At 43.6% G+C, this 20,991-nt stretch overlaps 1 protein-coding gene across 1 annotated transcript in view; it reads right to left on the reverse strand.

The window, feature by feature from the left end:
* Positions 1–20,991, reverse strand: part of DGKH (diacylglycerol kinase eta) — a 287,539-nt gene that overhangs the window by 264,361 nt on the left and 2,187 nt on the right. The gene's annotated exons all lie outside the window — the stretch shown is intronic.

Below are 20,991 nucleotides of genomic sequence, written 5' to 3' on the forward strand. Positions count from 1 at the left end.
GATAGGATTTGGTTACCATTTGAATATAAAAAGTAAAAATATGAAAGGTTTAAAGAGGACAGAAGGCTTCTAATTTGGTTAACAAATTAAAATGGCTCACTACTGACTAAGATAAGGACTGAAGGAGAAGAAAGGTTTGAGGGGAAAAGGAGGAGTTCGGGTTTGACCCTAGGGGCCCTGTGAGTCCTTAAATTAGGATTATTCAGTGTTGACACTATTGACATTTTAGGCTGGATGGTTCTTTTTGGTGCGTGGTTATCCTGATCCTTGTAAGGTGTTTAGCGCATGCATGGTCCGGCCCACTAGGCGTTACTACCACCTCATTCCCACTTCTTTTTTTTACCTTTTTTTTTTGTCTTTTCTAGGGCAGCACCCATGGCATATGGAGGTTCCCAGGCCAGGGGTCCAATCAGAGCTGCAGCTGCTGGCCTACGCCACAGCCACAGCAACACCAGATCTGAGCCACATCTGCGACCTACACCACAGCCCAAGGCAACGCCGGATCCTCAACCCACTGAGCAAGGCCAGGGATCGAACCCACAACCTCATGGTCCCTAGTCAGATTCGTCAACCACTGCGCCACGACAGGAACTCCTCATTCCCACTTCTGAAAACCAAAAATGTCTCCGACATTGCCAACTGTTTCCTGGGGGACAAAACTGCTCCCTGGTGAGAATCCTGGATTTAGATGGAGGTTGTTCCCAGGGTTTCAACTGCCACACATATGCCAACATACTCATATTTGCATTTCAGCCCACACCTTCTCCCGAACTCTAGACAGCTTACTAGACATCTCCAGATTGGCTGGACAGGAGGAGGACCCAGTGCAATTTGGGAGGAAATTTATGTTCCATCTGCACAAATGCATCTATTCAAAATTCCATTCAAGGTGCCAGTTCTTTAAAATGCAGAAGGGAGGGGCACAAACTGTTGTCAAATTCTTGACTGTATAGAAAACTTTCCCTCAATAAAAAGGGAAAATGAGAAAGAAAAAAAATGTTATTTTTATTTGGGGTTCTCTTTTCCTGGGAGTAATGGCTCCTTAGTACCTGAATAGGTATATATATATATATATATATATATATATATATATATATCTTAGGACTTTAGGGAAATCTATGGGAATTCAAAGACACACTGTTCAATTACCTGATTAGTCAGATAATAGGGCTGTCCTAATTTTACAGATTTAAATGTGTCAAGGAGAGTTCATTCTCTCGGTGTGGGAATAGAGTTGATGTTTTTTCCCCTTCATTTTACTATCTTCTCCAAAAACACAAAGAGTATATGCTTATAGTATAGACATTTTATTTTATATTTTATTTATTTTTTGTCTTTTTATGGCTGCACCTGGGGCATATGGAAGTTTCCAGGCTAGGGGTCTAATGAGAGCTGCAGCTGCTGGCCTGCACCACAGCCACAACAACGCCAGATCTGAGCCCCGTCTGTGACCTACACCACAGCTCATGGCAACGCTGGATCCTTAACCCACTGAATGAAGCCAGGGATTGAACCGCATCCTCGTGGATACTAGTCAGGCTTGTTGCTGCTGAGCCACAACAGGAGCTCCACAGAGTAGAGATGTTTTAAAACATAGAAGGAGTAAATAAAAATGTATAATTGTCCATGAATTGACTACTCAGATGTAACCTAGATTTTATAGCCTTATTATACTTTCTTTTTTCTTTTTTTTTTTTTTTTTTTTGGCCACCTCTTGGCATATGGGGTTCCCAGACCAGGGATCAAATCTGAGCTGGAGCTGCAACCTACCTTGCAGCTGTGACCACAGCTGCTGCAATGCCGGATCCTTAACTCCCTGCCCTGGAGGCTGGGGATCAATCCCGAGTCCCTACAGCTGCAGAGACACCATAAATCCCACTGCGCCACAGTGGGCAGGCCACATTTTTTTAAAACATCGGAACCATGTCAGATATACAGTTTAGATTCCCAGGTTTTTAAATACCATTAAAATTTTATGACTCTACTATAATTGTATTAGCCGATCCTATTGAGCAATTCGTTTTCAATATTCCAGTATTATAAGTAATGCTGCCCAAAACATCCTTGGGCCAAATCTCTGATATCATCTCTGTGTTAAGGGGTTTAAAATATCTCCAGCCTCTGATGCATATTGTACAGCATCCCAGAATAGATGTACCACCTTACACACCCACCTAACGTGCAAGGTGAGCCTCTTACCCCAGTCTTACCTTTATCATTAAAGTGTTTGTTTTTTTTTTTTTAAATCTTTGCCTGCCTGATGTACATAAGCGCTTTTTTTTCACCTTAAGATGGGCAATAAGATTTGTGTTATTGTTTTCTAAGGGGCCCAGTGCCCACTGTTACAGTGGGGAAGGAAGAGGATTCAGGCTGATCTGCTATGTGGGGAGCCCAGGCTGGTTTACCAGGAGGAGGGCTGTGAAGTGGGTTTGCACCCCCACACTCCCTTATGCTTAGTTGCCTCCTCCAGCCTCCCCTGCCCGAGGGGCATCCAGCATCTTGATGCTTCTTTCTTCAATCAAATTTTGCTCTCTTAAGGATTTAATAGATGTCAGTGAAACTAAATTTCTTAACCATTGATAGGTATGTATTTATTTTGTTTTTTAGGGCCACACCTGAGGCATATGGAGGTTCTCAGGCTAGGAGTCAAATCAGAGCTACAGCTGCCGGCCTACACCACAGCCACAGCAATGCCAGATCCGAGACCCATCTGTGATCTACACCACAGCTCACAGTAGTGCTGGATCCTTAATCCATTGAGCGATGCCAGGGATCCAACTCACATCCTCATGGATCCTAGTTGGGTTCGTTATTGCTGAGCCATGATGGGAACATCCCCTTGATAGGTATTTAAATTTTGGTTTTGTTTTGTTTATAAACGCAAGGACAAGTTTCTTCTGTTCTGCACTGCCCTACACGTCGTGGAGGCTTAAGAGGAGACCCCTGTGCTGAAAGACTGAGCTGATCAAAGAGAGACAAAGACAGTGAGAGAGAGAGAAAGACAGGGAGACACAGTGACGAAGAGACAAAGAGAGATGCCCTTACGTTAAGTATCTATTCCTGAAACCGGAAGCACCGCGTCACAGCCAAGGGAGGGAGTAGATAAGGCTGCCTGGGAGCGGGCAAACCTTCGGAGGAGAGAACTTCAGCTTGTTTTGTTGCTTGGTGCGTTAGCTTTGTGATGCAGGTGTGGTGGGATAAAATATTCTTCCTTCTCTTCCTCTTTCTCTCCCTTCCCTTCCTTCCTTTTCTGAATAACAGCACGTGCTTGTTGGAACCTGCCTTTGTTCCAACAAGCATGTGGTTTTTTGTTTTTCGTTTTTTGTCTTTTTGCCTTTTCTAGGGCTGCTCCTTCAGCCTATGGAGGTTCCCAGGCTAGGGGTCAAATCAGAGCTACAGCCACCGGCCTACACCACAGCCACAGCAACGCCGGGTCCTTAACCCACTGAGCAAGGCCAGGGATCGAACCTGCAACTTCATGGTTCCTCGTCAGATTCATGAACCACTGTGCCACAACAGGAACTCCAAGCACGTGTTATTTTTGTAATTTAAAATAATACCAGAGGAAATGCAAGGTGTTCCCTCAGTCCATCATCATCCGCCCTCGGAGGTAATCGTGTTAACAGTCTGGTACGTGACCCTCGACACCACTGCCCGCGCTTAACACAACACGGACCGACACGAGCTTGTGCGGAACGGCTTCCTTTTTTCCTTTTATTACTATGCCTACTATTATTATGCTTATTACGATTAGTATTATTCGCATTACTCTGCAGCTCGCTTTATTCATACCTCATGTACATCATTTCAAGTTAAGGTACATAGACTAACGTATCCCTACTCCCTATTTAAAAAAGACATTTATATTTTTATTTTTTTCTGTCTTTTTAGGGCCACACCTGCGGCATATGGAGATTCCCAGGCCAGGGGTTTTACAAGGAGCTACAGCTGCCAGCCTACACCACAGCCACAGCAATGCCGGATCCTTAACCCACTGAGTGAGCCCGGGGATTGAACCTGCATCCTCATGAATACTAGCCAGACTCGTTTCCGCTGAGCCACAACAGGAAGTCCAAAAAGACAATTTTTAACTAAAGAGAATAATTGGTGCACCTGGTACAAAGTTGAAGGGGTACAAACGCATTGGGCAAAATGCTTGTCTGCCTCCTACCCCAGACCCTCAGGCTTTTTCCCCAAAGGCATTATATACAACTGTCTATAATGATTGGAGGTTATCATTATACCTGGGCTGGGCAAGGAGGCCCAGAGCGAAGGACAAAGAGGCAACATGACTCTACATTCTGAAGTCCTGCCAACATTTGGAGCGCGACACCTTCCCCCGAGCAGAATGGGCAAGAGGTGCCCTACAGCCACGGGCAGGCCATCATCTCACTCCTTCTTATAGGAAGAGGGTGGGGGAGGCGAGAGAGGAAACCACCATCACTGGCCTGAAGCGGAGAGAAGAGGCAGTTCTCATTCACACCACCTCTGGGACATCTAAAGCCAAGTGTCCGAAGGGAAGACTGCAATTGGCCCTTTGCCCATGACTTTACTCAGGGATCCCAGTGTTTCCTGGAAGTTGGGAACACTGTTTCATGCAGCCAAATGACAGCCAGCCCAGGGGGCACCCTCAGCCATGAAGGCTGTAGGATGCACCCCAGGGCAGGAGCTGAGCAGTGGGAGGAAGCCTGGTGAGAGCTGGCTGGTCTCCTTAGGACACGTGGAATATGCTGGGCCATTTGGACAACGGCCACCCAGAGGGCATGAGGACTACAGCTGAGCTAGAAACAGGGTGGAGGGACAAGGGTCAACACAAGCAACTTTGTATCGGTGTAAAGGAAGAGACCTGGTTCTTAGCCCCAGATGTCTTCTTGATCTGGGAAGCTCTGGGCAATAACTCTCAACTGGGCAACTCTCAATAACTCTGGGCAACTCAATAGCTCTGGGCAACTCTCAATAACTCTCAATAACTGCCACTTTTGAGGGTGAGGTTTGTAAGTCTGTGAAGGTGAGTTCTGAATTTGTCGCAATGACAGAGGGCCATTCCTGGCATCTTTGTCAGGGACTACAGGTGGTAGACGACCCGTAGTGCCCAAATGCTACCTTCCTGTAAGACTCGTCCCAATCAGCTATTCAAGGGTTCTGCTCACTCAGGGGAGAAACCTGTATGTGATTATCTGATCCTGAGACGGAACTATGTTTTAAATGTAAATCTGTTTGTGATTTCATTTTCAATATTTATTTACATGTAGAAATATTAAATATAAATACAAAAAAAATTTGCAATGTTTTAGTACACCCTGAGTTATTTTTTATTATGCAGGGATTATGGGCTGTGATTTAGCCTGACCTGACTCCAACAACCCTAAATCTTCAGCGAGGAGATATGTAACCCATTGTGGGGTTACTGCTATAATCACAGGATTTCACTGAATTCGTAAAAGGATCTGGATAAACAGTGTAGATTTGGAACAGGCTGAGAAGCTTGCATTTTTGTTTGGGGTCCCTTATTGTATTTTCCTCCTGTTTTGACTACGAACACTAAGGAGGAGGAAAGAGAATTATTGGGCATTCCCATCGTGGCTCAGTGGAAATGAATCTGACCAGTATCCATAAGGACGCAGGTTCGATCTCTGACTTCACTCAGTGGGTTAAGGATCTGGCACTGCTGTGAGCTGTGCTGTAGGTAGCTCCGATTCCGAGGTGCTGTGGCTGTGGTGTAGGCTGGCAGCTTCAACTCTGATTCGACCCCTAGCCTGGGAACCTCCATATGCTGCAGGTGTGGCCCTGCAAAGAAAATCAAAAAAGAATTATTGTCTGTTGAGAACCTGAAAAAGGCCAAATGACTGGGGAGCTAACCTGGAATCCTTAGGACCACTAATTCCCCATTTTATTCATGAGGAAGGCAAGGCTTTAAGCGTAAAGTAACCTACCTGAGTCATCCTTCTCTCCCTACTCCCCTCTTTTCACTCCCACCTGAACTTCAAATGTTTCTCTTTTATGCAAAGTAACCACCTTTTCTCAAAGTGACATCCCACTTCTTCAGGGGTTCTGGATATCCCCAAACTCTGGTCTCCTTTGGGTCACACCTTTAATTGGCTTTGACTTCTTTCTTTTTTGATTTCCACAAACAGTGTTTCACATGTAACTTTTCTTCTGTAACAGCTCTTGAATTTATCCTTCTCTTCATAACAATCAAGTCCCTTGACTGGATACAGGTAAGTTATTTACCTGCTCTAAGCCTAGATTTTCCATTTGTAAGATAGAAACCACAGCCACAGCTACTCTATAAATAAGATTACCCAGGATGCCAAGGAGGAAAACAGAATTTACAACTAGTGCTAGCCTCACCCCTACGCCTTTCCTGTGCAGGCCCAGAGGAGCTCCCAGGGGACAGCAACTGGTACCCTGCAGTCCAGTCCTGGCACTGACCACCTGCAGTGGGCACAGACCCCACAGGTTAAAGGGCACAGTCTACAGCAGCACTCCCCTCACTTTGGACCAATTGCCCACAAATCTGGGATGCCTTCAAGCCCATCTCAGCGGCAGTAAGTCACTAGAATGACTTATGGGAATCAGGAAAATGCTAACTTTATGACTATAGTTTTATTATAAAGGATATATATAAATCAATAAGAGCCAAGTGAGGACATATACAGGGTGAGATCTGGGAGGGTCTCAAATACAAGAGATTTCATGCCCCCTCCCCGTAGAATTAGGTTCCATCACCTTCTTAGCACATCATTGTGTTAACCAACCAGGTAACTCCCCTGAGCTTTGGTGTTCAGAATTTTTCTTTTTTTAGGGCTGCACCTGCGGCATATGACGGTTCCCAGGATAGGGGTCAAATCGGAGCTCCAGCTGCCCGCCTATGGCACGGCCACAGCAATGCCAGATCCGAGCTGCATCTGCGACCTACACCACAGCTCATGGCAACGCCAGATCCTTAACTCACTGAGCAAGGCCGGGGTCAAACCCTGCATCCGCATGGATTCTAGTTGGGTTTGTAACCTGCTGAGCCACCACAGGAACTCCTTGGTGTCCAGAATTTTTATGGGAGCTTTGGTTATGTGATTAAGCCCAATCTCTAGCATCCCTCCCCTCCCCAGAGGTCAGAAGGTTGAGCTGCTATCACATGCTTCAAAGCCCCAACCCTATAATCACGAGGTTGGTCTTTCCAGCACCTCCAGCCCCCGTCAGGCTATCTCACTGTGAGTCACCTCATTAGCATAAACTCAAGTGTGGTTCCAGGGGCTCAAGAGTAACAAAGACACTCCCATCTGTGTCTGGAATCTGAGACAGAGATCAAATTCTCTATATGACAGTCTCCACAGCACAGTGTGGAAACCACTGACCAACAGGACAAACTCTAAGCATTTAAATATATTACAGCCTAAAGAGACGATGAATTCCGTAAGCAGGGATCTGGCTTATTTGGTGCTATTCTTCCAGCGAACCAGCGAACAGTGCAGAGCACAGAGTAGGTACTCAGTTGCCTGGGAGGGTTTCCTTAAAATCAATCTTAGGCTGTCGGGGACTTTTTTCCCCCTAGTTGCTACAAGCACTAGTGTGTATTTTCCCTCCCAACATCTAGTCTGTAAGCTCCTGGAGGCGAGAGGCCACTGGGCACTCTGACTAAGGGTGTGAAAATATGATAACCCTCCTTCAAGATCAATCAGAATGCTGGATGCTCCAAGAACGATCGACTTCAAGGGGCGCTGTCGTTGAACAGAAAACATGTATCCCACATGATCTGGCCAGAGCACAAATAATTCACAATGGGAGTTAGTTCCCTTTGGGGCGAGGTGGTTAACGAATCCGACTAAGATCCATGAGGAAGTGGGTTCGATCCTTGGCCTCGCTCAGTGGGTTAAGGATCCAGCATTGCTGTGAGCTGTGGTGTAGGTCGAAGACGAGGTTCGGATCCTGCGTTGCTGTGGCTCTGGCGTAGGCCAGCAGCTGTAGCTTCGATTCCACCCCTAGCCTAGGAACCCCCATATCCCAAAGGTGTGGCCCTAAAAATCAAAAATAATAATAACTCACAATGGCAGTTTTAGAAAATCATCTACACTTAACTTTTAGTGTCTCTCGTTTAATTGAGAAAAGGTCATAAAAGGTGAGAGTGTGTGGAATCAATGCATCAGAAAAAGAGTGACGTGTTCCAAGAGACAGTTTCCCTTTCTCTCTTCTCTTTTTTTCAGCTCTCTTGACAAAACTGTAGGATATTTAAAATGTACCTCGTGATGATTTGATAGACATATACATTTTGAAAGGATCCCTCCCTTCCAATTAATGAATACCTTCATCATCTCACCTGTTATTTTTTTCTGATGAGAACATTTAAGTTCTACTCTCTTAGCAAATTTCCGCTTATCAACTTATCACAATACAGTCTTATCAGCTATAATCACAATGCTACACGATGTTAGACCCTCAGACCTTATTCATCTTTTTTTTTTCCTTTTTTGTGGGGGGGGATGTGTCTTTTCTCTTTTTAGGACCTCATCCGAGGCATATGGAGGTTCCCAGGCTAGGGATCAAATCGGAGCTACAGCCGACAGCCTACGCCACAACCACAGTCATGTGGGATCCGAGCCTCATCTGTGACCCTGATCTACACCACAGCTCACGGCATCGCTGGATCCTTAACCCACTGAGTGAAGCCAGGGATGGAACCTGCATCCTCATGGATTCGTTTCCACTGAGCCCGACGGGAACTCCTTATTCATCTTTTAACGAAAATTCTTTTCCTTTTGCCAACCTCCCCCTCTTCCCCCAGCCTCTGGCAACCACCGTCATTAGGAAGAGATAGTGTGAAGCTGTTAGTACATTTACATTTTATTTCTATTTATACTATTATAAATATCACTGTAGTTATTATATACCTTCTAACATTTCTCTCACTTCAGGGACGGTCAGTGTGCTTGGTGCAAAGTCATTGGAGATGATGAGGCACTATACGCTTTTCCTCCCTCCTGCCTCCCCCTCCAACTATAAATACAAGCGACTGTTTATTATAACCATTTGGTTCTGACGAAAAGATTTTTCCATAACGCTGCCCACATCCATGCCTATTTCCTCGTTGCTGCCGATTTTGTTTTGCCCACACCTAGCTACTTCCTATTTCTTCTCTAGCATCTATTTACCACATTGGCTTTGGAAAATTACCATTAAACAATACTGTTTGTCATCTACATAGTCTCTGACACGTGGGCCTGCAGTCTTTTTTTTTGTTTGTTTGTTTTTGTCTTTTGTGTTTTTAGGGCAGTACCCATGGCATATGGAGGTTCCCAGGCTAGGGGTTGAATCAGAGCTATAATTGCCGGCCTACACCACAGCTCACGGCAACACCAGATCCTCAACCCACTTCGAGAGGCCAGGGATCGAACCCAAGGCCTCATGGATAGTATTTGGGTTCCCTACCTACTGAGCCACAATGGGAACTTCTGGGCCTGCAGTCTTAAAGGAGTATTACCAAAGACTATGGTAAAAGTGACAAAGATGGAGAGAAAGTGACTAAAATTTAAGTATAAAAGAAACTAGTATCTACCTGAAACCCATTAAGGAGACTGCTGTCAAAAACAAACAAACAGAAAACCAACAAGTGTTGGTGAGGATGTAGAGAGACTGGACCTTTTGTACACTGTTGGCAGGAATGTAAAATGGTGGAGCTGCTGCAGAAAACATTGTGGTGGTTCCTCAAAACATTAAAAATAGGAGTTGCTATCGTGGCTCAGTGGTTAATGAATCTGACTGGGAACCATGAGGTTGCGGGTTTGATCCCTGGCCTTGCTCAGTGGGCTAAGGATCCGGCGTTGCCAATGAGCTGTGGTGTAGGTTGCAGATGCGGCTCAGATCCCGAGTTGCTATGGCTGTGGGTCCGATTCGATCCCTAGTCTGGGAACCTCCACATGCCTTGGGTGTGGCCCTAGAAAGGACAAAAAAAAAAATTTAAAAATAGAATCACCATGTGATTCAGAAATCCCACTTCTGGGTATATACACAAAAGAATGGAAAGCAGGGATTAGAAAAGATACTTTTACACCCATGTTCATAGCAGCATTATTCACAAGAGCCAAAAGGTAAAAGCCACTGAGCATCTGCCAGTGGAAGAATAAGCAAAATGTGGTGTATACATACACAGGGACATATTTCAGCCTTAAAAAGCAAGGAAATTCTGATATATGCTACGACATGGATGAATGCTGAGGACATTATGCTAAGTGAATTAAGACAGTCACAAATGGACACATACTGTATGAGTCTGCTTATAAGATGTGGAAAGAAAGAAATGCTGCCCACCATTCCAGTTCTACGAGGGTCAAGCCATGAGCAACGGAGGTTGCCCGCTGTGAGTGCACCCGAGGGGAATTCGGGATGGAGGAAACAGGAAGCATTCCATTCCGTGCTCTGGAAACCAGCCCCTAGATAGTTTAGATACGACTCTAGGGGAAAATCTCAAGGACCCCAGAGTCTTACATTTTCCCGTACATAGAAAACAGTAAAATTTAGATTAACTTGAGATGTCTGTTCTTTGTGATGAGTAGTAATTTTTTTTTTTTTTTTTTTTTGGTCTTTTTAGGACTGCATCCGTGGCATACGGAAGTTCCCAGGCTAGGGGTCGAATCAGAGCTGTAGCTGCCAGCCACAGCCACAGCCACAGCCACACCAGATCTGACCCATGTCTGTGAGCTACAGCACAGCTCACGGCAACGCCAGATCCTTAACCCACTGAGCGAAGCCAGGGATTGAACCTGTGTCTTCATGGATACTAGTCGGGTTCATTAACCACTGAGCCTCAACAGGAACTCCAGATTAGCAGTAATCTTTTGATGTTGGACTATATGTTTTTTTCCCAATGAAAAAATGTATCCATACCCTGGCTCCTCCTTTATTTCTTGAGAGCAGTATCTCAGAGCTCTCTGAGATGCTGTCTCTCAGGTTATCACTCTCAGGAAGACACTGAATAAACTCAACTCACAGTGTGTGTGTGTTAATGTGTGTTTTAAGTTGATAGATGTGATTGTTCATTGCAGGTGTCAACCTGACTGTGGCCTGAGATGTCCAGGTATTTGTTCAAATATTCTGGGTGTGTCTGTGAGGGTGTTTGGGGAGGAGATTAACATACAAGCTGGCAGATTGAATAGAGCAGACTGTCCTCCCTAATATGGGTGGCCTTCCTCCATTCAGTTGAAGGTTCCAATAGAACAAAAAGGCTGAACCTCCTGGGATTAAGAGACACTTCCTTCCGCTTGACTCGGTGAGCTGGGACTTCAGTCTTTTCCTGCCTCCAGAGCCCAACTGCAAGAAACATCAGCTTTTCCTGGGTTGCAAGCCTGCCAGCTTTCAGACGACCTACCCCATCAGCTCTCCAGCTTGCCCACTGAAGATCTTCAGACTTCTCGGCCCCCATAATTGTGTGAGACAATTCCTTATGAGAAATCTCTTTGGGAGTTCCTGTTGTGGTGCAGCGGAAACGAATCCCACTAGGAACCATGGGGTGGCGGGTTTGATCCCTGGCCTCACTCAGTGGGTTAAGGATCTGGTCTTGCTGTGATCTGTGGTGTAGATCACAGACGCAGCTCACATCCTGTGTTTCTATGGCTGTGGCGTAGGCCAGTGGCTACAGCTCCAATTTGACTCCTAACCTGGAAACCTCCATGTGCCAAAGGTGTGTCCCTAAAAAGCAAAAAAAAAAAGAAAAAAAAGAAAGAAATCTCTTTGTATCTTTATCTTTATGTCTATATTTATATATCAATATATCCTTTTAATTCTGTTGCTCTGGAGAACCCTGACTCGTACATATGAGGTATCAACAGTAGTCAAATTCATAGATGCAGAAAGCAGAATGGTGGTTGTCAGGGGTTAGGAACAGGGCAAATGGAGAGTTATTGTTTAATGGGTATCGAGTTTCAGTACTGCAAGATGGAAGGAGTTCTGTTGGCAGGCAGCAACATGAATGTACTCGATGCCACTAAACTGTAGGCTTAAAATGGTTAAGATGGTCAATTTTACATTATATGCGTTTTGCCATGATTAACACATTTTTTAAGTTAAAAACAAAACCAACTAACTGCCTTAATAGCCATACCGAAGCTAGCGATGATGACAATAACCAAACATGACAGTGTAACTGTCCTTGCGTTATTTACCAGCCTCATTATCCATTGTTTGTGATATGAACTCCGGTGTTGGTGGGAGCAATGGCAGTCATCACCAGACTTTGCTGATTTTTTGAGACTGGTTAAGAATGTAGAAAAAAGGGCATTCTCATTTATGCAAGAAATACTTGATGAGCACTTATTCTGCCAGGCCGTGTGCTAGGAACTTGGGAGAAAATGCTCCCCAGACAGTCCTCCCGAAGCTTAAGGTCCAGTGAAGGAGAGAGACAATAAAAGGCAAATGGTGCTTATAGGTTATGATAAGCGTAACGAGATAGAAAATAGGGAAGGAGACCTACTTTGATAAGGTGAATAGGGCGGCTTCCCTGAGAAGTAGAATTTTAAGCGGAGAACTGAAAATGAGAAAGGACCAGTTATGGAACTACTGGGGGAAGAGCATTACAGGAAGAGGGAACAACAAGAGTCAAAGCATAATCCCTGAACTATTTGAGAAAGTGGTACTTAGATGCAGCTGCATCCCTTCAATGATGCTGAATGAAGGGAACTTCCATAAGCTTACAAAGTAATGAGGTAGAAAATGTGATGTTCTGGTGATAAAAGAAGAGGCTAATTAATAATCTGTAATAATTATATTTTTTTTTGCAAAAGCGAACAATTTTAATTCGGTTGCACAATTTTCTCAGTGTTTGAAAGCTTTCTCTTTTTAAATTTCTAGTGATTTTTATTTTTTCCATTATAGTTGGTTTACAGAGATTTTAAGAAATATTTTGAGAACGTACGCTTATACAAAAGAAAAAATCCCTTAAGTAAATAGAATATTTCTTTAAAATTTGTGCATTTGTTGATAATTATGTACACCATAGGTTGACCATTTTAAAGAAATCTTATAATTCTTTGAAATAGAGAAAACTGTTCTATAATTTAGCTTCTTGATAAGCCCATATATGATGAAATGGATTTGCAATTGTGGTCCTTAGACCAAACTTGGTATTAGAACAATTGATGCAATAGGTATTAAATCAGAGCCAGAGTGGCTCTGGGAGAATGGGTTTTTATTTGTCTTTTTGTTGTTGTTATTGTTGTTGTTGTTGTTGTTGCTATTTCTTGGGCCGCTCCCGTGGCATATGGAGGTTCCCAGGCTAGGGGTTGAATCGGAGCTGTAGCCACCGGCCTACGCCAGAGCCACAGCAACGCGGGATCCGAGCCGTGTCTGCAACCTACACCACAGCTCACGGCAACGCCGGATCGTTAACCCACTGAGCAAGGGCAGGGACCGAACCCGCAACCTCATGGTTCCTAGTCGGATTCGTTAACCACTGCGCCACGACGGGAACTCCGAGAATGGGTTTTTAGAATGCTGGGAAGTGTGTGGAGCATGGATACCAGGCTCACCCTGCTCTCTCTTGCTGGGCTTTGATGATGCAAGAGTGAAGTCAAGGACCAAAAGGGCCTGACATCAATACCTCTTTAGATATAAGTACATAGTCTGATTACGTTTTTTCCCCAATAGGCCTTGATTGTGGTGGAAATTATGGTGCTACAAGGACTCAGCTTTCCATACTTGGCAAGGCCTTACATTGAGTGGACAGTTGTGCTGGAAGGATGTTTCAAAGATTTAGAACCTTTGGGGATCATGGGAATTACCCATCTATGGTTCTCTCGCTTCCACCAAGGATTTTTTTTCTTTATTAATAAGTTAGGAGCTTCATGTAACTTGTTATAATCTACTGCCTGCCATATTTCCAAATACAAAGGCACTATAAAGTGGTGAATACCAAGGACGTCCTATCTCACAGTTAAGCATTTCTGGCAAGAGTCAGGGGTTTGCGAGCTGGCATCAGTCAGAACTCTTGACATTATGAGAGACAGAAAGCTAAGTCAAACTTACATTACATAATTATTTAATTACTCACTGATATACAAAGTAAAAGAGGTTCAAACTTGGCTGATTCAGGGTTCAAAGAATATTTCCAGGACACTTTATTTCTTTTGTCTTAATCTTCTATTTTGCTTTTCTCTGGCTCAGACACGCTGCCCCTGATTAACTGCCAAGGTGGCCCTGACAGTGCTTAACTTATATTGGGACTGTGAGCCTGTGAGCACCCGTAGCTTTTTTTTTTTTTTTTTTTTTTTTTGGTCTTTTTGCCTTTTCTAGGGCTGCTCCCGCAGCATATGGAGGTTCCCAGGTTAGGGGTCGAATCGGAGCTGCAGCCGCCAGCCTACAACAGAGCCACAGCAACGCGGGATCCGAGCCTCGTCTGCAACCTACACCACAGCTCACAGCAACGCCGGATCCTTAACCCACTGAGCAAGGCCAGGGATCGAACCCGCAACCTCATGGTTCCTAGTCAGATTCGTCAACCACTGCACCACGACGGGAACTCCGCCTGTAACTTTAATAGGGAAGATCCCTGCACCCAAAGACCCAAAGCCAATTGTTTTTTTTTTTTTTTTTTTTTTCCTTTTTCTTTTTCAGGCCACACCTGTGGCATATGGAAGTTCCCAGGCTAGGGGTCGAATTGGAGCTACAGCTGCCAGCCTACACTACAGCCACAGCAAGATCTGTGCTATAGCCACAGCCAGATCTGAGCCACATCTTCGACCTATGGTGCAGCTTGCAGCAACAACAGATCCTTAACCCACTGACCCAGGCCAGGGATTGAACCTGAGTCCTCATGGATACTACTTGGTTCTCAACCTGCTGAGAGACAGTAGGAACTCCCCAAAGCCAATTCTGTTAATGTTCTCTGGTGCCAAATCAAGCTCTGTGAGTCTGAGTCATATGTTCAACCTTCCTGCCTGGCGAGGTGGGGTTAGGTAATTGACAGCCCCGCCAGGTCTGGGAGATGCTGATAGTGATGGAAAGGGGGTCACTTCCACTAGAGGAAGTGGAAGAGGAGCTCTGTGAGGCTCTCTAGGAGCGAGAGAGAAACCTAGATATTGCTGTTTTGGAAGAAAAGGGATAGAAGGATGTCGTGCCTTTTTGTAAGTTTTAAAGTGTAACCAAACCTACTTAGTGATCAAGATTTCTAGGAGTTCCCATGGTGGTGCAGTGGTTAACGAATCCGACTAGGAACCATGAGGTTGCGGGTTCGGTCCCTGCCCTTGCTCCTTGGGTTAACGATCTGGCGTTGCCGTGAGCTGTGGTGTAGGTTGCAGACGCGGCTCGGATCCCGCGTTGCTGTGGCTCTGGTGTAGGCCGGGGGCTGCAGCTCTGATTCGACCCCTAGCTTGGGAACCTCCATATGCCGCGGGAGCGGCCCAAGAAATAGCAAAAAGACGAAAAAAAAAAAAAAAAAAAAAAAAGCTTTCTAGACTTTCCTGCAAACGCTGAATTACATTTAACACCCACTTAAAATCCTTTCAGTTATCATGTTGCTCAACTTTTTTTTTTTTTTTTTTTGTCCGAACCCGCAACCTCATGGTTCCTAGTCGGATTCGTTAACCACTGCGCCACGACGGGAACTCCGTTTTTTTTTTTTTTTTTTTTGGTCTTTTTGCCATTTCTTGGGCCGCTCCCGAGGCATAGGGAGGTTCCCAGGCTAGGGGTCCAATCGGAGCTGTAGCCACCGGCCTATGCCAGAGCCACAGCAACGCGTCACGTTGCTCAACTTCTGAAGATTGGTTACTCAAATTGTTAACATTTCCTGAATACCTCCAGTGTGATCTGCTAGGCACTTTACATATATTATTGAATCCTCACAATACCTTATTAAGTATTCTTATTTCTATTTTATGATGAAGATATTGAGGGCCAGAAAGGCTGGCCAACTTGCCCAATGACACATAACTAGGAGCAACAAAGTGTGATTTGAGCTCAGATGTGCCTAGTTCCAAAGCCCCCAGTCTGCCTACTTCATATTTCAACTTATTTGCTCACAAGTATTTGAGAATTTGAGCTGCAAAAGTGGAGAGGAGGGGAAAAAAAGCAATGTAAGTGTGTGGACAACCTACTGACAAAGTGCTAATATTCTTAATATGGAAAGAGTTCTTAAAATCATTTAGAACAATATTTCAAAAAAGTCATGAAAGAGAATTAGGTAATGAGTAACATATATAAAGAACTTTTTTTTTTTTTTTGGTCTTTGTAGGGCTGCATCCGCAGCATATGGAGGTTCCTAGGCTAGGGTTCGAATCAGAGCTACAGCTGCCAGCCTACCCCACAGCCACAGCAACTCGGAATCCAAGCTGCATCTGCGACCTACACCACAGCTCATGGCAATGCTGGATCCTTAACCTACTGAGCGAGGCCAGGGATTGAACCTGAGTCGGGTCTCTCTAACCACTGAGCCATGATGGGAACTCCCTGCTTTAACTCTTATGGATAGTTTGGATGGGTATGTGATTCTTGGAAATCACTTTCTTTCAGAATTTTGAAGGCATTACTTTATCGTTTTCTGGCTTCTACTACTGCTATAGCAAGGGCAAATTTCTCCCAGGGGGAAATGTAATGTACATCAAATTTACTTCTTGCTATAATGTACCCATAAATAGAAGTATACAGCAAAAGGACCATTTGTAATTCAATAGTTAGTAAATTTAAATATTGTTTAACAGTGCAAAATTAAAATTAATAAAAGTTATCTCCTTAGCATCTTCTTATGTCCTGTCAGCAGGCACTTGGGGTTATATCGCCTCCCTTTTTTCTCTTTTAGGTATGACTGTGGAAGTCCAATGTTATTTTATTTTATTTTTTTGCTTTTTAGGGCTGCACCTGAGGCATATGGAGGTTCCCAGTCCAGGGGCCCAATTGGAGCTACGCCTGCTGGCTGGCCACAACCACAGCCACAGGCACAGCCACATCAGATCCATGTCTGCGATCTACACAGCTCATGGCAAGGCTGGATCCTCAACCCACTGAGTGAGGCCAGGGATTGAACCTGCAACCTCATGGTTCCTAGTGGGATTCGTTTCCTCTGTGCCATGAAGTGAACTCCTCCAATGTTATTCTGATTCTTAATTCTTTATATAAGCCTGATTTTCTCTTTGGTAGCTAGTAAACTCATTTCTTCATCCTCAAGTTACTAATATTTCACAATCAGTTGAGCCTGATTCTTGCTTTACTTCTGAGAAATTTTCCTAAATTTTAATGATTTGATGACTTCCTTCCTTGATCATTCTGTCTTCTCTTTCAGGAATTCCTGAACTCTGAAACTTGTATGTTGAGTCTCCTGGACTGATCTTCTAATTGTGGTATCTTTTCTTAGTCTTTTTTCTCCCTTTCTGGGGGATTTATCCAACTTGATCTTCTAACCTTTCTATTGAGTTCATTTTTTTTTCTTCTAATGAAAGTTAGTTGATTCTTTTTATCTTTGTTTTTCACTTCATTAATTTTTGGTTTGTGACAAAAAATTATTCCTTCTTTCAACTTTCTTTAGATTTTACCTATTATTTTTTTTAAACTTCTTAAGTTGAAAACTTAGTCTATTAATTTAAGGCTCTAAGCATAGTGTGGCTTTAGCTCCATATCATAGGATTTAATAGAAGGTATTTTCATTACTGTTTAGTTCCAGGTATTTTCTAATTTTTTTTGATTCATGAATATATGGAAGTACATCTATTTTTAATATTGCCCTAAAATGGATTTCTCATTTAATTGCATGAAGATAAGAAATTCTGTTCCTCAATTCTTTGATTTTTGTTGACAATTGCTTTGTGGCTTTTAATATAATCCATTTCTAATGCTGTACTTGTTCTTTTAAATAATGTACACTCTTCGATTGATGCTTTCTTGATTTTTTTGGTATGTTCATCAAATAGAGCTTGTTAATTGTGCTGTTCAAGTATCCTATTTATTGAGTCCATTTTAAATTAAAATCATTGGCTTATATTTTTCTTCATAACAAGCAAATACTGTATTCTGCCTTAAACTCATTTGAGTTTCAAGGAGAAGCCACAATTCTAGGGATTCTAGGGACAAAATAATTCTACCTAGAATCAAGAAGACAAATGTGATTTCTTGCTGTCTCCCTTGTGCAAGTTTTTTTTTTTTTTTTTTTTTTAAAATAGCCCACCATTTAGCTAACTGCATAGCCCTTTGTCGGTCCTGGCTGGTTTCTTCAATGTATTCCCTGCCCTCTTGGTGCCCCTATAGCCATGGGTACCAGGGATAATAGATATCCCCAGGGCATCTAGTACCTTCAATGAGTCCCTACCTTCCCAGACTCTTCTTCCAGCTTCATTCCTGGTTTAACAGAATTTCCCCTACTTTCACCTAAGCTTACAAATTCATTTTAAATGAAATTAAAAAAAAATTATCCAGCATGATTAGGTGTTTTGAAATGGGAGAGTTTCTGTTGGTGTATCTTTCTTTTTTCTTTCCTCCTTTTTCTTTTTTTTTGGTCTTTTTAGGGCCGCATCTGTGGCATATGAAGGTTCCCGGGCTAGAGGTCAAATCGGAGCAGTAGCTGCCAGCCTATGCCACAGCCTGCCTGCCTATGTTGCAAAAAATGAGAGAGCTACTCTTTTTTTTTTTTTTTTGTCTTTTTAGGGCCGCACTCATGCCATATGAAGGTTCCCAGGCTAGGGGTCAAATTGGAGCTGTAGCTGCTGGCCTACGCCAGAGCCACAGTAATGCCAGATCTAAGCCGTGTCTGTGACTTACACCACGGCTCACAGCAACACCTGATCCTTAACCCACTGAGCAAGGCCAGAGATCGAACCTGCGTCCTCTTGGATGCTAGTCAGATTTATTTCTTCTGAGCTGCAACGGGAACTCCTGGTGTATCTTTCTTACTTTACTCTCTCTCTCCTGTCCCTCTTTTCCTGCTAGTGTCCTAGTCTAAAAACATTTTATGATGTGAAGGGGCCATCATCTGTGTTCTTCTTTCCTCTTTTCTCCAAGTCCCTGCTCAGTTTTTATTTTATTTTATTCTATCTTGTTATATATATATATACATATGTGTGTGTGTATATATATATGTGTGTGTGTATATGTATATATATGTATATATATATGTAAATATACATATATAGATGTCTTGCAGTTGAAGAGAGAGCAGTTACAAATTACAAAGTGTTGAAGGGACAGCCTTAGCAGCAAAATAGTAACAGGAGGAACTGTTGTTCAGTGTTATAACCAGTGCTAAAACATGTGGCATGTAGGTGATCTCCAAAAATAGTTATGGCAAAAAATGCATCTGCTTGGACCCTTTCAGATCTACTGAGTTAGAACCTCAGGGTAGGGGTGGGGAATGAAGGCTGAGAGTTGACATTTTAACAAGTTGTTGGGATGATCAGGAGGCACACTGAAGTCTGGGAACAACTGGTAGAGACCTTTGATTTCTCAGTAGAGTGGACAGTAAGGATAAAGAACTTACCTGTTTCTTTTCTTTTTTTCTTTTTTCTTTGCTTGACCATGCCCATGGCATAAAGAAGTTCCTGGGCCATAGATCAAATTGCCTTACAGCAACACCCATGCTAAAGCCAGATCCTTAGCCTGCTGAGCCACCAGGGAACTCTCACACATACCTTTTTCTAATTGGACATAGTATGGATGAATTTTTTTTTTTCTATTTTAGGGCTGCACCTACGGCACATGGAAGTTCCCAGACTAGGGGTCGAATCGGAGCTACAGCTGCTGGCCTACACCACAGCCACAGCAATGCCGGATCTGAGCCGAGTCTTCGATCTACACCACAGCTCACAGGAATGCCAGAGTCTTAACCCACTAAGCGAGGCCAGGGATCGAACCCACATCCTCGTGGATCCTAGTCGGGTTCGTTAACCACTGAGCACCACGACAGGAACTCCCTGGATGAATTATTAATTACACTTTCCATCCATTACAGTAATGTGGCAGGCAAGAAATAGTCCTTCCAGACTCTGGAAAAAGCTTAACAGTAAATTCCATATGTTTTTGGCAGTGTGATTTATTGAAGGTACTAGTTATTTTGCTGAGAATTTGAGAGACATTACCTAGAGATTATAATGGACATTTCTTTTTTTTTTTAAATATTTTTTTCCATTATGGTTTATCACAGGATATTGAATACAATTCCCTGTGCTATACAGTAGCAACATTTCTTTTTTTTTTTTTTTTTTTTGTCTTTTTGTTGTTGTTGTTGTTGTTGCTATTTCTTGGGCCGCTCCCTCGGCATATGGAGGTTCCCAGGCTAGGGGAGCTGGGAATCAGAGCTGCAGCCACCGGCCTACGCCAGAGCCACAGCAACGCGGGATCCGAGCCGCGTTTGCAACCTACACCACAGCTCATGGCAACGCCGGATCGTTAACCCACTGAGCAAGGGCAGGGACCGAACCCGCAACCTCATGGTTCCTAGTCGGATTCGTTAACCACTGCGCCACGACGGGAACTCCTATGATGGACATTTCTTAAAACCAACGCCTCTGGTTCATCTATTAAACATTGCTCAGGTCTGTTCTTTCGCATTCAGCCTCAATGCCACCAACAGGGGTCTATTGTTTCAAGCAGGGAATTTTTTTTTTTTTTTTTTTTTTTTAAACTGCCCCATAGCTAGAACTTGATGCTTTCCATCTTACTCACTTCATAGCTCGTGTCCTGCTTAAAATATGAGCAAATTGATCAAATATGAGCCCTTGGGTCTTCTAGTAGGGATCCAATTTATCTACAGAATGAAGTCCAATTTCTTCATTTGAAATTCTCCAGCCCTTCAAGCTTCTTGACTCTATATATCTTTTCCTCTTTCTGCTGACAATACCTTCTCCCACTCTCCAAAGACTATGCCTCTCTTACCTAGCTGGTCTCACTGTCTCCCTAAATGAATCATGCTTCTCTGGACTCTAAAGTTCGACTCATGCTTTCTCTCACTCTTCTTTGTTTATGCAAATCTAAACCAGCATTCAAAGTGACATTCAGATGCCACCTTTTCTCTGGCTCAATATTCTCCTT

This window comes from Sus scrofa, chromosome 11 (genome assembly GCF_054392235.1).
Source record: "Sus scrofa isolate SSC_HxYL_T2T_F1_AM1 chromosome 11, Sscrofa_HxYL_maternal_Yorkshire_Landrace_v2.0, whole genome shotgun sequence".
NCBI lineage: Eukaryota > Metazoa > Chordata > Mammalia > Artiodactyla > Suidae > Sus > Sus scrofa.